Here is a 15,692-nt window from a genome sequence, read left to right as displayed (position 1 = left end):
ACCTAGAAAGGCTCAGAAACATCTAGGAATATAGCCTGGTGGTAACTGCACATGCCCAGCCTAGGAGCTTCATTGTACAGGCAGGCAAGCTATCTGATGGGTGACTGTCAACCAGAGAGTAGGTCACATAGTTTCCAGTCCAAAGGAAGAGGAGGCGGCTTTAACTGTAATGGAGGCAGAGGTGTCACAGCACATACAGTAGTCCACAACACAGTGTGAAGTTACCACATGCAGAATTTTAGTGAGGTAGCTTAGTTGTCGGAGGCAATCTACCTCCAGCTCACAGCACCCATGTCATCTGGTTCTCAAGGCTCACTGCTAAGACTGCACCTATTGCATAGCCTTTGACTCCTGTGTCTCTTGAACAGTTTCAGCCCTGCAGAATACCTTATTCTGTTTTCCTCTGGTTAGATCTCTTCTAGTCTCCAGCCAATATATTTGGTGATGGAGACCAAGTATCCTCCGTGACATTGGAGGAATGAAATGATCTACTGAGTGAATTTTCTGTTTTCTCTCAATTGTCTCATAAGCACCAGGCTCTAAACAGCGTCAAAGGCCAAGGAAATAGAGTGGTTTGAACATAAAGTTGCTTTTCCGTGCCAAAACCAGAAAAAAAAAAAAAAAAGGGTTTCAGTCAGCTCAGTAGCTCAGTTTGTTCCTAGACTGATCTGAAGTCTAACTAGTATGGTAATATTCTACTTATCACTTCCAAATAAATATGGGCTAAAATGGAACCTTGCAATTGAATAGAAGCTGTGAAATTCACTGGTATTTAGTGCAAGATTTTTCAAGGATTCCAGATCTGCAGAGTAGCACAGACCTCATATTATGTGTATGGGTGGGTTTTAGGGTTCTATGTGTTTGTGCTTTAAGTGTTTTCAGATCTGAAGACATCTCAAATAGCTAACTGTCACAAAGTGTATGCATTTTCATTACAAAACTGAAAGGAAAAAAACACCCCAACCTATTTTAATTGCTAAGCTCACATTTGTCTGACACTTTAAGACCATTCTATTTTACTATTCATATCTAGGGAAACATCCATATCTCATAGTTGGAATGAATGACTTTCATATTTCATGTTTATTTCATAGAAAATATTAAAAGTGACTTAATAGTTGTCTAAATTTCAATGGTTGCAGTTTGAATAGGACATCAAAGTCCATCAATAAATTTATGTCTATGTGTTGACAGAAGTTTGAGGAGCCAGTGTACTGTAATCTATAACAAGTTAAATATTGGACTTAAACAGCAACTTTTGTGAACATTTGTAAACTGTGTGGCCAGTTATGGCAGACATGCACATGCACCTCATATGCATATGAGGTGCCTGCAATGCCAATACAACATTTAATTCTCAAGGCAAGACTATAGTTCTGCAAAAATACAGAGGCAGATCAAGGAATATAAAAGCATACAGAGATAAGTTTTTCCAATATCCTTCTTAACGTGCGATGTACATTAATCATACAGTTCAAATAGTTTCTGCTTTTAGTGCAACATGTTGGAAGTGTGTCTCATCCTTTATTGGACGAAAGAGATGGTTCCAGAAAAAGTGCAATTATCAGCTGCCACTCTGAAGCCAAAAGTTAGGCATTGCCCACAAGCACAAATCAACCTGCTTCCCAAATATATGTCAGCAGAATAAGGGAGATTTTCTTTTCCACATTAACACCATGTAACACCTGCTGGACTGATCAGCTTTCTCAAGAGGGAAGTGCTCATTGGTCACCAGCAGCTAAAAGTAGTTAAGAGCCAATGAACATGGTTTTGCCATATGTGTAAAGAAGTGTCCGCAAAAGCCTGTACTGCTGGTGGTCCTTCAAGCTGGAAGAAAACTGTCACACAGAGATTATGTATTTACAAGACACAGTCCTACATCAAAAGACGAAGAAGAGAATTTCTTGTAACTCTTTTCTTTTTCCTTGCCTAAGTATATTTGACTTACAGACAGATCTGATTAGGTGGTGTATTTTCTTTTATGTTTTTCTTTTTTGCCTTTACTGGATTTTTGAAGACTATGAAAAATATTACTCAGGCATATTCAAAGCCTCAAAAAAGAAAATTATAATAATTTTCTCAGCAAAAACCTTTACTGAGAACACCAACAAACAATATTTTTTCCCCTTCAGAATGTTCACATGAAAAAACAAAGCAGAACCCACAAATGGATCCTATTCAGCACTCTTAGAAAACTTCTTAGTCGAGCAAATCTCTCACCAGTCTCAATGGGATGTTGATATGTGGTTTGCTGTGGGCTAAACTAAAAGGGGTAGTGCAGGGGAATCTTAACCAAATGGGAGTTTGAGAGGACATCTTGCCTGATGCAGTAAAAATTTGGCAGAGCTCTGCATGCTACAAACACACAACAGTTTTGCCAGTCTTTGGAAAAAGTAAGTGTCCTCTCACACTGAGATCTCTAGCAGTGCCAGAGACCCTTAGGTCTACAGTACAGTGACTGCTGTAGTACCTAATTATTAGGTACCATGCCAGCTCTTGGAACTCGTTGTCCTGGTTGTCTGTGTCTGGGTTTCCTATGCCAAAGCCCAAAATTGAGAGAGAGACACTTAAAGACCTGCGGTAGCCATTGTGCTGTTCAGAGAATAGGACTTTCCATTGTTTATGCTTAAGCTGCTCCAGTTTTAGGTAGAATAATCAAACAAGCTTTGAAACCAGAAATAGAACAACAGAATTTGTCTCTCTTTTCTAGCTGCAGGAGGCATGTTTTTATGCCATGCCAAACTGCATTTTCCCTGCAAGAAGAACCTACAGTGTTCTTTGCTGAAAGCAAGAAGCCTGCAAGAGATAATGCACAGAGCACACCAGTCCCTTGTGAAAGAGGATTTAGCACACAACCTGTTCACTTCATATTGGTCTTGGCAGGAATGGACATTTCATGTAAGCCAAATATAAAATTATAAGAGAAAAGGTTTATGTAAGGTTACAGAAGACATCCGTTATTTCACAAACAGAAAAATTACTTTTCCCCCTGAGTTTTCTGAATCTTAAGGTATTGGAAAAGGCAGTGGAATTGATAAAGGTGCTGAAGAAGAACAGAATGCATTCTCGTCTTTGTAAAAGAGCTCTGCAGTCAATGAAAATTTTAATATAAAAGAGGAACCTATTTAGTGATGGAATGCTGGCTCAAAAATTATGAAATCCTTGGCTTACCAATGCTCATAGCTATAACAATATCTCCTTGCATATGAAGAAGGGAGTGAGAAGCTGGCACTACTATCCTCGGATTTAAGTGGGGAGGGAACTCTCTTTAGGACTCAAGAATACCAGAAGTTTTTTCAAACATGTAATAAGAACCTGCAACAGAGACTTGCCCAGCTTTACCAACAGAATTCTGAGTCTTAAGAGTGTTTTAATGGAAGAGAACTCTTCTCTCAGAAAGCTCAAGTACAACCACTGAGAAGTCAATAATCCATTGCAATGGTATAGGATTCAGGTAGGACTTTAAGTAAGGCGTAGAATTTTTGTGTGGCTGTGCAAAGAAGCAAAGTGAAATTAGTTTGTGGTTCACAGAAAGGGTTGAATTCTGCCCTCACTGATTAATTCTTTCAACTCTAAGTAGCTGTAATACCTCATCTATATCTCCTACTAGTAGGCATTTATGAGCCTCAGTCATCACACTATCAGAAAATAGAAGCAATTATTTCCCTCCTTGGGTTTTCTTTCTTCCAGGCAGTTAGTAGAAAGGATTGATTCATTTGCAAGGTGTTTACTTTTGCATTGGCTGACTTGTTGCTGTGATTTCCTTGTATGCCGAGAACCGGTGATGTGCTCTGTACTGTATGATATTAATTAATTATGATATTTAGCAAAAGTCTGTTATCCTTTCCAAGACAACAATGGGCATTAAAGATTTCCAAAATTTTGAAAATTTTGCAGCAGAAAATTTGTTTTCATAGGATTACCAAAATAAAATACTTTAGATTTTCTTTTCTCACATCCCCAGCAAAAGATCTGTAGTTTAAAGACCTCCCTGTTACTGTCAGCCATCAAGTAGAACAAGAGTTTCTAGACATTCTGGGCATGAAGTTGGTTCCTATCAATTTTAGGACTAGGGACCTTAAAAAAGTGGGTTAAGAAATGATTACATTTAAGTCAAAGCAGTAGCTGAGGTGAATAGATTTGAAGAAAATGTGGTTTTCACCATTGATATTTACAACATTGTTAATGAAGAAATGCAAAAGCTTGTTGGTAAAACAAATAATGTTTTCCATATACCTTTACATCACATTACTATCTATCTTTACACATACAGGTCAATCAAAATATTCATATTAAAACAAACAAACAAACAAAAAATACTGAGAAAACTGTAAGAATTTGCTTATAGATAACTTTTTGTAATATAACTCACAGTTATTTGGTCATTCCTGGAGATTTCCAGATTTTTTTCTGCCATTTTCTCTCACATGCAGAAAACTGTTATGTTAAAGCAAAATAAACCAGCTTTTTCCAAGCTGTTGGTCCACCTGTCTACTTCTTAGGTAATCACTTCTCCCCAAAGACACAGCCTTGGAAAAAAATAAAGAACAGCTCCAGAAGCAGTGGTTTAGAGGTTGGGAAGCAACCAGTCTACACAGCAGCCTCCACTCTCTCATGATTCATGGTACCTATCTTGGTGCACATTTCAGGCAACTTCAGGTTATGCATCTTTTTCCCATAATTCTGCTTGCTGTCCATCACCTCCTATGCCTTCAACTGATGAAGCTGTTTGGTGTCTGAATATAATTTCTATGCTGAAAAAAATCATATTTTGACATCACTTATATGTATTCCAGACTGTGGCAAGTCCGTTTACATTGATGTATTTCCATGGAGGCTGAACATTTGTTAATATACTATATTTGTGTAGACTTACAATGTCTGTCACCTGTTTTTCCTGTACTAACAGTACTAAAAACTCATTTGCCCTGTTCATAAATTTGAAGAGAGGGAAAAGAGTGGTTTAATGTTACTTGATAACTCATTTATTTCAGCCTTTCTTAGTCTGCAACATCCAGTCTCTGCTACCAAATTCATATTGTTAATTATGTATCTTTCCTACATTGTTCAATCAATTTTTAACAAGGGTGTGGCAAAAAGTGTAAAATGGTTCATTAAGATAAAAGAATTTATTATTATTATTATTATTATTATTATTATTATTATTATTCATTGTTGTTGTTGTTGTTGTTGTCTTTCATTCTTTCCCAGCTCCTCTGGTCTCTCATTATATACAATATATTATGTCACAGGATCTCTCCATAAGAGTAATGCCACATCCACAGCCAGCTCTTGAAGTGTCCATTTTCATGATGATAGGAAACAGGACAGCCAGTGAAGCCCTGATCTTTTATAGTCCTGCTCTTAAAAGTACAGAATGTCTTCATGTCTGCATTGTGTGACAAACATAAAACAGTAATAGGGCTCACTTCTGAAAGCAGTGCTTAATTAAAACAATATTTACATCATTATTTTATTTAATAATAATAAAAATATGGAAAAATCTTAAACTATTTGAAACACTTCTGTTCAAAAATAGACCTCCTGAGAGTAGGTCTAGTCCTTCTCACTAGTATAAAGATTTAACTGATTCCCTTCAAACATTTTTTAATAAGGACCTTGAGGATGTCACATCATCTGGGGAAAAATATCCATGACACTAGAATTTCTCTAGAGAAAATAGAATGGGTCAAAAACATTCTTAATATGAAAATGTTCTTCTAACCTGTGATGTTCTTCATGTAAATACTACAATATAATTCCTTGAAGACAAATGTACCACAATTGTCCTGGAAACATAACAAAAAAAAAAACCACAACCTTCTTAGACCAAGACTGTTTAATTAATCTCCACATGGAGTGGGTGAAGTGTGGTGTAACTAAAGATGGATTTGAACAGCAAACAGTGAAGGTCTAATTCAGAGGGAAGGTGAGGGAAAAGACCAAAAGAGAGAGCCAGGTTACTTATGTACACAAAAATTTTACTCAAGAAACTTTATTTTTCAGAAAAGCTGTGTTCTCATGAGGAAGTGTATTGGCTGGATAAAAAAGGTATACACAAAAATAATATTCTAATACCAGTGTTCTTTACAGTTCTAAAAACTGTCTTTACAGTGCTGATAAACTGTTCATCTTCTTACCTTAAATTTTCTTTTGAGCTTATCTCCTTCCGTTCATTATTTTAACAAGATGGACCCAACTAAAAGCATTACAAAGCCATACCTAATGAGCAAAAAACACTCTGGAGAGCAGTAGGGCTGAGCTTGCCCATGTGGGAATGCAAGCCCAGAGCTGAGAACGGCAGCAAGGCAGGTGGGAGAGTAGCTTTACTGGCAAGGGGCCCAGTTCCACATTACCAGAAAAAGAAGAGCGGAACAAGTCTGATCAGGATGGTTAAGGTTGGCGGGGACCTCCAGAGCCCACCTGGCCCAACCCCCTGCCCAAGCAGGGCCACCCAGAGCAGGCTGCCCAGGGCCACATCCAGGGGCTTTTGCAGATCTCCAAGGAGGAGCCTGCACTGCTGATCTGGGCAGCCTGTGCCTGTGCTCCGTCACCTGCATGGTAAGGACGTGCCTCCTGATGATCAGATGGTGATAACCAGGGTCAGCCATGAGTTCAACGGTTACAAGGCAAGTTCCCAGATGAGAAAGATCTAAAGTCAAACCATGGAGTCAAGTTCAATCAGAAAAATACGTGGTCAAGGCGATGGATGAGGGCCTGACCTTATCTGCTGCTCCTAAGCAAAGCAAAGAGCACTGCTGATGCGTCTCACTGCTCTTTCATGGCACTATTCACACCAGTTTGACCCCAGGTTATGCAGCTGCACAGTATCACAACTAGCCTTGAGCACAGGCAGTCAAACCCATAGCAGGGGTAAAATACATGGTGCTTCAGGCTCCTGGGTTTGTATGAGGCTCCTCTGGGACAAAGATTCTCCTTTCATTTCATGAACTTCAGAAACTGTATTTTTATATATCTCACTCTAATGACTTCTTCAGACATATTGTCCACTTTGTAATTTTATGGTGATATAGGATAAACATCTCTATGGACAAGGAACTACACAGAAAGCCCTTTGACATCCAGAACTGGAAATGCGATCAAATAGCAGTGCTAGTTCAGTAAATATTTAATGGCTTATTTGGTAAACATCCATGTGAGGTGCAATACATTCTGTTTTAATTTGTCGGAACCAATTGAAAACAACAAAAAATCTATGGTTAGAAGGAATTAGCTCCTGTAATGAGATAGGGAATTTACCTTTGGTACCATCACCTGGACACGAGAGCCAGAATCAAATATTTCTTTTCATGCATTTTTTGATATTCACCACTTTCTCCTTTTCAGTTGAGACCTACTAGGATACAAGAAGAAAAACTGTTAGACACTAAAAAGATTGTGGTATCCAGCTGCTCAAAGGTGGGACAACCATCCCAAAATCTGGAGAAAAACAAATTTTTTCCTTCCCTCATATTTAATCTGTTAGACATAAGAATGAGAAACCCTCAGGCATGTCTTCTCTCTCAGAAGGCCCAACTGAGATTTTGGTTTTCCCTCTGCAGCTGGAGCTTAGATGGACAATTGTGGACAAAAGCCACACAGTTCTGCCCCTTACAGCAGTGTTTAAGAAATCAGTTTTTCAACCCACAACTAGTCCAGCAGACAACATAAGGGCTGGGCATTCTTTCCAAAGCAATAGGAATGGTGTCAAGGGTGTATAACATCTCCCAGGACAGTCATTTTTTAAGAGGTTAGAGTGACAAAGTCAGAAGAGGCCTACCAAAATTTTAAAAATCTATTTTAAATTTATTTCCTGAATTCAACATTATTAAATTAGTGAAAATGTTGAAAGATGACTGTGTATGCTATGCGTATTACAGTAGTGATCGCAGATGTAGGAAACAAGCTAGATACAAATCTCAGAACAACGATGTTTCAGTAATTCTGCTGCCCTGACTGCAGCTACCTGTGTGAGCAAGAAGAAGAAACTAGTCTGCCGTGTGTAATGCTCTTCTTTCAAATATAATTTATTTAAGTCTTTCTTACTTACTTTGTGGTGCATTTCTGTCAGGATAATTTGATGCAGGCTAAAAGATCTGCAATTGATAGAAACAATTAGTAAAGCTTTTGCTTGGCTTTAGTGTAAAAGTTGAATTAATCTGTCCCAACACTGATGACAGAAGTATTTTGAATACCTCATATGTGTGGATAAGTAAAGAGCATGGTGTCTTCCTCTGCCTCTTGTTTTCTACAGCACCGTGAACCTCCACAGACACTCTGCAGAGAAAAATTCAAACAGTTCAGCAAACCAGGTGCTGTCACAGGATGTGACTATTCTTTGTTTGGCACACTGAGAACACAGTCCTTAAACCAGCCAATGAGACTGGAAACAGACCTGGATGCATAAAACAAAAAATCCATAGCTGAGCCTATAAACAGCTCTGTGTTTTTTATTTAGCTAATTTAATTACTTGAACTTAAAACAGACCAAGTGTGTGCAAACAGCAACATTCTTCTATAACTTGATGCATTTTAAATTCTGAGAGTGTTTTCTTGTGGGAGAGAGAAGAGAGACACACTGAGCTCTCTGAAAGCAATTAAATACTAATAACGGGGGGGGGAGGGAGGGAGGGAAGAAGGGAGGGGGAGGTGGTGACATCATGCTGCATGACTTCTTCAATTAGAACACCAAGTCATTTCTGGCTTAATCATTCCCACTTGTTAATTTGTTCTCTGGAAGACTTAACAGACCTGCTTCTTGCCCTCATTTTAAAAAGGATATCTGATCCTGACACCTTTTAAAAAGAATTCCTCTTGGAAGTGGTCTTGTATTAAAACAGAATCTAGTTTTCTTCTTACAGCAGAACAAGACAGCAGTAGTTCAAAAAAATAAAAAAAAAAAAAAGAAAGAAATTAAATAAATGAGCATGATTGTTTTCATTTGCTATTTAGCAAGAAGAGGAACTGAATCGTCCACCTGCAGAAATTAAAAAGAAGTTTTGACATTTGCAACAGTAGAAAGTAATTGTAGCCCAGTGTATGTAAATTACCATACAGCTCCCCAAGGGCTTACCTTATAATTTGTAACAGAATCATGATTTTATGTCTATTTATGTGTTGAATGTGTTTGGGGTCAATAATGAGAAATTGTAACATTGGGCATTTAAAGAACGTAACCAGAGTAGAAATAAGTAGGGATATTCCTATTAATTAGGAGTCAGTATGTGTTTTGAATCTTGTTTTGCATTATTAATTCTGGTTCTATATTATTTTCACTCCAAAAAGGATATTCTTAAGATGTTTTCCATGTTAGGAGGAAAAAAAAAAAAAAAGCAGTATAAAAACATCTAACTTAAAGTCCGATTAATCCACTAAAATCACATTCTTTAATCTTATTTGTGAATATTCTTGAATGTTGCTGTAGCCTTCAATTATTTTTTTTTGACCTTTTTTACTCCATATATCTTTAGATCTAAATGACTGATGTTGCAGTTACCTCTCTAATGAAATCACCATTTATTTTAAGGTAACTAGAGCAGCTAGTTACTACAGTTTTCCTTAAAGTTAAAAGTAGTGAATAAAATAAACCAAATCTCCTTTCCATCCTCAAACCAGGCTTTATTTTTAGAATTCATTTTTGACTGAAGTCATTGCACACTACCAGTTTCAAGATCCTTTCTAATATGCAAGAAGCCTCTCTGACAGTTGTTGCAGCTCCTTATCTTGTACAAGATTTTGGCTGATTTGTTGGTGTTTGTCAGCATAACTGCTTAGAAAAATATAAGGACAATAATCAGGCCTGTCAGGTGTATTGGGGCTTGCCAGAGCTGAACATATCCTGCACAATTACCATCACCTCCATCCTGAACTAAGTAAAGAATGATACATATGACAATCTTTTGCAGAAAATATAAAAAGAGAGGAGGAAAAATTCTTCTGAGAAGAAAGGAGATTCACAGGAAGGATTTAGGTTGTTGAATAAAGAACAAATGTCAGCAGCAAGAGAAAAAAGAACAGGATCCATGATACATTGGAAGGAAAGAGAACATCATTTTATTGGAAAGGAATTGGACAGACTTTTTAACTTGAATTTTGAATATCCATTTAATAAAATATAATAAGATCAGTAACTTCTAAACGAAATTTAGATAAATGTAGGCAAATCACCAGAATTTCAAGATCTCACATGGACTGAAGAAACTGTTTACATTTTTAAAGGACATCTTCATTTTTTTTTTTGTGAACTAATTCAGAAACTAAGATAAAAAGCCTTTCATATGGCCCTGCAACATATATATTAGCACCCCCATTTTACAGGTGAAGAAAGGTTAAGTAATTTGGCTTGGGTCAAAGAAAATGATGTATCAGAGCCAAATTAGAAGTTTATAGTTTTTAGATCTGTCCTCACGCCATTAAATCACAACACAGTCCAGCAATCACTATTAGCAAATTATCTTCTAAATTAACAGTGATCATGAAGAACCTTCTGCAGTATCTTTCTCATCCCTTCCTCCTTTTCCACCAGAGTGCTCACAGACTATTGAAAGTTAAAATACTGAGATCTACTTTGAGTATGACATTAATGTTTAAAAGTCCCTGCACAACAGAAGTGATCCAGAGTTTTCTGTAGTGCAGAAGGTCGTGCATCTGGCATCTGCACCTGGTGAAAAAACATTCAAAAGAAAAGAGTAGAGCCATTTTCCAAGGTTACATATGTGCCTCCCACAGAGAGCTGCAGCTTCTGGCTCAAGATAAAGACAGGAACTCTGTTACCTCTCTGTATTCTTTCAACATGAAAAACTATAATACCAATTTAAGTGACTCTTCATTACTAAGTAGATTGGACTGTACATCTGTCTTAAGTCACCTTTCTTTTCACTTAATAAAAGGCAAAATTTTCTAGTAATCATCTTCATTAAGCGTTATTGTATTTCATTTTACAACAGAGTGGAGTAAAATAAATGAATGTATGTTCAAATTAGACAAGCAAGTACCCATATTTTTTCAGGTTACTGAAACCAATAATTCAGTGAACTCCTAAAAATTTCACTAGATTTTTATTTCTAGCATTCTGCTCTTTCTTATCATTCATTTTTGTGTAGCCATTTTATGTCCACTTGAAACGCATGGGAGAAATCCTAATCCAATGGTGAATATGCCCCTTGCTTCAAGGTTTTATCATATGCATGTGCAAGCAGCACAAAGTCCAAATCTGCTTGATATTTTACAGCATTACAAAAACACTCTCTTTCTGTCTGTGAGGCACAGATTTGTTATATACCTTGGAGCAGTAGATCTTCAATTAAAAAGGGAGAAATTGGTCCAGGCATAATTCCAGTGGAGTAAGTAGAGTTATACTGGGACTGCATTTGTCCCACAGCACCTGGCTCAGGAGTTACGAGCCATCTTACCAGGACCTGAAGACAAGAAGAATTTACCACAGGAAGAAGACCAACACTTTTTAATTCCTTCTCCTGGCTTGCCATATCCTTTGAAGAATATCGTTGGTGAGCTGAAAATAAATGTTAATTGTTCAGTAGGTGGTACAGTCTAATTGCATAGAGATATACTAGGTACAACAATATGAAGAAGATACAGATCCCAAGTAGAAAATCTCAGAATATAAGGGAAAGGAGAATGTTGTTGGGTGAATGGGTAGGTAGGTAGGTCTGCAGGGAGACAGACAGAGAGATCAGTTATGATCTGATTTTTTTTTGTTGTTTGGTTGGTTGTTTTTAATTTTTTATTTTATTTCATTTTTATGATCAGTTTCTTTCAAAGACTGCCTTCTTGTAAATGGATAGTTGCTCTGCTAAGGCAGGAGACATCCTTGTGGAAGAGGGAGAAAACCTCACTGAAGAAGTTGGGCAAAATTCCTCATACCTTTGCTTGTTCTGCAGACTGAGGGGAAGTAAGGTCATGTGTTACCTCAAAGCCTTGCGGTCTGGATCCTCTCCCACCCACCACAGCTGTTGCTGGACAGAGGAGGAAGCCAGGTCCAGATATTTAATTCCTGTTTAGTAGCGGGTAAGAGGAATTGCATCCAGCTTTGCTGCCAAGGTGGAAACCACAAGAAGTTTGCCAGTTGTGGCAATTGGTTTCAGCCCCATCCTTCTCGCCCTTCATTAAGTTACTAGACAGCTGGTAAGATCAGGGCAGCGGGCTTGGAAAAGATTTTTCCCAAATGACCAAATGACCCAGAACTTTGTCCATTCTGTCTGTGGATGTGAAGTGTGGGTGCTGCAGTAGTGTCCAATGCAGATGGGGACACAGTCCAGCTGGTTAACCAGGACATGCTGTAGCACTGTCTCTCATTTTAGCAGTGCAGAGTGAAGGAGTGTGTTTGCGTGTCTTATGCACTGTGAGGTTACCCTTCTCTTGCTTATCTTACCTTTTATATGACAAAAAGTCAGGAGGCTAGACAGTATTTAAGCTCCTGAGAGGAGAGTGGGGGCACCGCCTTCAGAGCCACCCAGGTGCTGGGTCTTCTTGACAAGTAGTGTGGGCTGAAGGATCATATAATTTTAAGAAAATTATGATCTCTGAATTTAATCATATGCTTGTGTCTGCGTCTGGTTGCTTCTGTGTTTGCATCAGACATGCTGTGCCAAAACAAAGACCACAAAACACGAAATATTTGAGAGCCTCATGGGTGTGTTAATATTCCAAGATAAATATATCTTTCTTTTACCAAGAGTTCTACCTCAAGCACTGACTGAGAACAGTTTTTAGAGGCATATGTATTAAATTGGTCTAAGGGTAAAAAAGAACCCACAGAAAGGATAGCAAGGTTTTTTTTTTTTTTACAGTTAAGATTCTTTTCTAGTATCAAACTATAGCTCCAGTTATAAAAAATCTCAGCCATGATATTGGTTATGGACAGAAGTCGACAAATTCAGCCTAGCATACAAACATTCAGCTTCCACTGAAATCAAAAGGCGTTGTGCCCACTTACACCATTCTTGAATTCGGTCTAATGACTTTCAGAGTTCCAAAGTGGCTTCCACTGCAAATGAAAGAAATATTTATAACAAATTGTTATTATTTCTATTATCCTAGCACTTGGTGGGGCCACTTGAATGTGAAGTTCCCTACAGTACACACCATTGCATGTTATTAAATTTTATGAGTAGACAAGAAAAGTGCTATGGTTTTCCCAAGGCCGCTTGGCAAGTTTACGAAGTTTGGAGTAGTTGTGTGCTTGTCTTCTTCAGGCAGGCTGCCTGTGACTGTTTACCCAGCTTCTGCTCAGGTTTTGGCTAAGACAAAACTCACATTAAGGCCTGAGCAGCTCCGTTAACTCAAAGTGATAGCAACAAGTGGGCTGGACATGAAGGCCTGGAAGAGCTAAAGGTCATTACACAGCTGCTGTCACCTACGGGTCACTGTGTTCTTCATCCTTCATCCTTCCATATCAATTATCTGGCAGTTTCTTCAGACTCCAGTGACTCATGGAGCTGATGTAGGCCAAAATTCCAGACTGGAAGGTATAAATACGTCAGCTTACTCAAAAAACTTTTGAAGTGGGTTCAACAGCAGTCGTACTGGTGAGATTTTCGTACTTCCTGGCGTGATGCAGGGAATGCCTGCACTGTGATGGAGGAGGAAGGATGCGTCTTCTCATCATCAGCAAGGTAAGAAACTTGCTCATAGGTGCACAGGTTATGAGTAGCAAGTTATGAATTAGATAACTAGAGAGTTAGAAACCTCATTAATTCATGAGTTCATGTGTTAGACCAGTCATAAAAAAAAGGATTGAGACCTTTTTGACACACGTTTTTTTTTCCTAATGAGCTCATAGAATAGAGTTCAGTTTACAGAATACCTTCTCTATATTTAACAGATCCAAACAGACAATGATGGCTACAGTAGTTTTCTTTTATTGTTATGTCTTCACAAATATTAGTTGAACACTTCATGTGTTGTAGAATATATTTTTTTGCATTCTTTGGCAGGACAGGAGGAACGTTATGACCTAAACCGTACCTTTCCACCAGCTTTGCATGTCCATCTGTGTCCAGATCAGCAAGATTCAGGCTGGAATTTCCCTTAGCACAATCTGTAATCAATGTGGACATCTTACTGTGATAGTAAGATGTCAGTAACAATCCCATTGATTTTACCTGTATTGGAGCACAGTAAGCCAAAATTTCATTGCAGTTGGACACCATTTCATCTGCAAGAGTTATATCCTGACATAACATATTCAGGCTGCTGACCACAGCTGCCCTGTGGTGATAACCAGACAAAAACCAGCAGCAAGACTCCATTTTTTCAGTCCCAGCTAAATTTATCAGAGATTGAGCTTGGTCATGTCTTGGGCAATGTGAGGTCAGCCACAACAGGCTTCACCTCTAAGAGACCAATATGAGATGTTTGTGCTTCACTAGGCCTTACTCTTCTTGCTAATTACCTTGCTAATCTGATATTCTCTAACTGAAAATGAGTTTTTTCTTCCCTGCAGGTGACATAGAATTCTCCTGAGCACAACAAACATTGCACAGTTCTGTGGGTGCTTCCAAACATACAACACCCAAAAAATAAACCTCTGATCTTCCCATGATGGCCTTCAAATTGTGTGAGCACTTAGCTGTACTTTTTTTTTAAAAAAATGAATGTTTGCTCGGGTTCAAATCAGACTCCAGCCCGTGACCCACTGGCAAGAAGTCAGTGAGAAAAGAGGGGATTCTAGAGTCACTGTAAACACATTTCCCAGATGCCTTACGCTTCAGCTGGGATTTGTATAAATGGCTTTTCAGGCTAAATGGACCCCACTAATCTGTAGCGCAAAACTGTCTCTACTGCATTTTCTGTTTGTTGCCACAAGCAGTAGGATGACAGTTTGATTATGTTTATGACATTTATAGAGCCAGAACTTTTCTTCTATTACCAGAAGAAGAAGATAAATCACTTGCTTTGAAAGAAAAGAGACTGAAAGTTCATTTTTTTAGCTTGAGAATTAATCAATAGCTCTTCATTACCCTTTTATTTTAGAAATTAGAGGAAATTATCTCAGACTAAAAATATGTGGTTATACATGACGGGGAAAAAATAAATAAAAAAATATTCCATGCTAACACACCATTCAAGAATTGCCGTCAAATCTAAAAAGAGTAAAAGTCACCATGCCATATTTGTGACTGTGACTGAAATGCATGACCTTCTTGTAGTACAAGAGCCTTTCTTAGAGCAAATCCATAACAAATCCAAGGACTGAGACAGAACATGTGACTCAAGTGAAAAGTGATGAATTTAAAAGGAGATCTGATTCAAATAATGGCTGCAGTGTATTTTAAAACTTGAGTCTGCCTTTACTGCATTTTCACAGCTCACACTGACATCTGTGAAGTGTGCAGTGGATAAGGGAAATAATGGGCTTGATCTTGAAGTCATAGCTTCAAGAGGGACAAAAACCTTAACTAAATTCATGATGAGATGGGTCTACTCAGTGGGATTTTTTTTCTGTAGGGTGAATGCAGCATGTCATTCTGTACTGATTTTAAATGGTTAATCATATCATCAATCCTTCTGAGTATACATTTTGTTTTTCAGATGAATTATTTTAGGAAAAAAATCACTTGCTCTGGAATCAAAACAATATTTTCTGTCAAGAGAGGTAAGAATCATAGACTCATAGAATCATACAATCACATAATGGTTTGCGTTGGAAGGGACCTTAAAGATCATCTAGT

General features: G+C 38.0%; 1 long non-coding RNA gene across 2 annotated transcripts; it reads right to left on the bottom strand.

Moving 5' to 3' along the window:
• Window positions 1-7,892: 7,892 nt before the first annotated feature.
• On the bottom strand, window positions 7,893-8,556 carry LOC308186154. 2 transcript variants are annotated; one of them, XR_013943933.1, is made up of 4 exons: window positions 8,489-8,556; window positions 8,196-8,277; window positions 8,051-8,096; window positions 7,893-7,966 (listed from the first exon to the last, which is right to left on the bottom strand). It is a non-coding gene; the product is annotated as an uncharacterized lncRNA (long non-coding RNA). The 2 variants fall into 2 exon arrangements; XR_013943934.1 differs by having other exon boundaries at window positions 8,396-8,550.
• Window positions 8,557-15,692: the final 7,136 nt, after the last annotated feature.

Source organism: Anser brachyrhynchus, assembly GCF_964034855.1.
Source record: "Anser brachyrhynchus genome assembly, chromosome: Z".
Classification (NCBI taxonomy): Eukaryota; Metazoa; Chordata; class Aves; order Anseriformes; family Anatidae; genus Anser; species Anser brachyrhynchus.
This window is presented reverse-complemented; position numbering and strand designations above follow the sequence as displayed.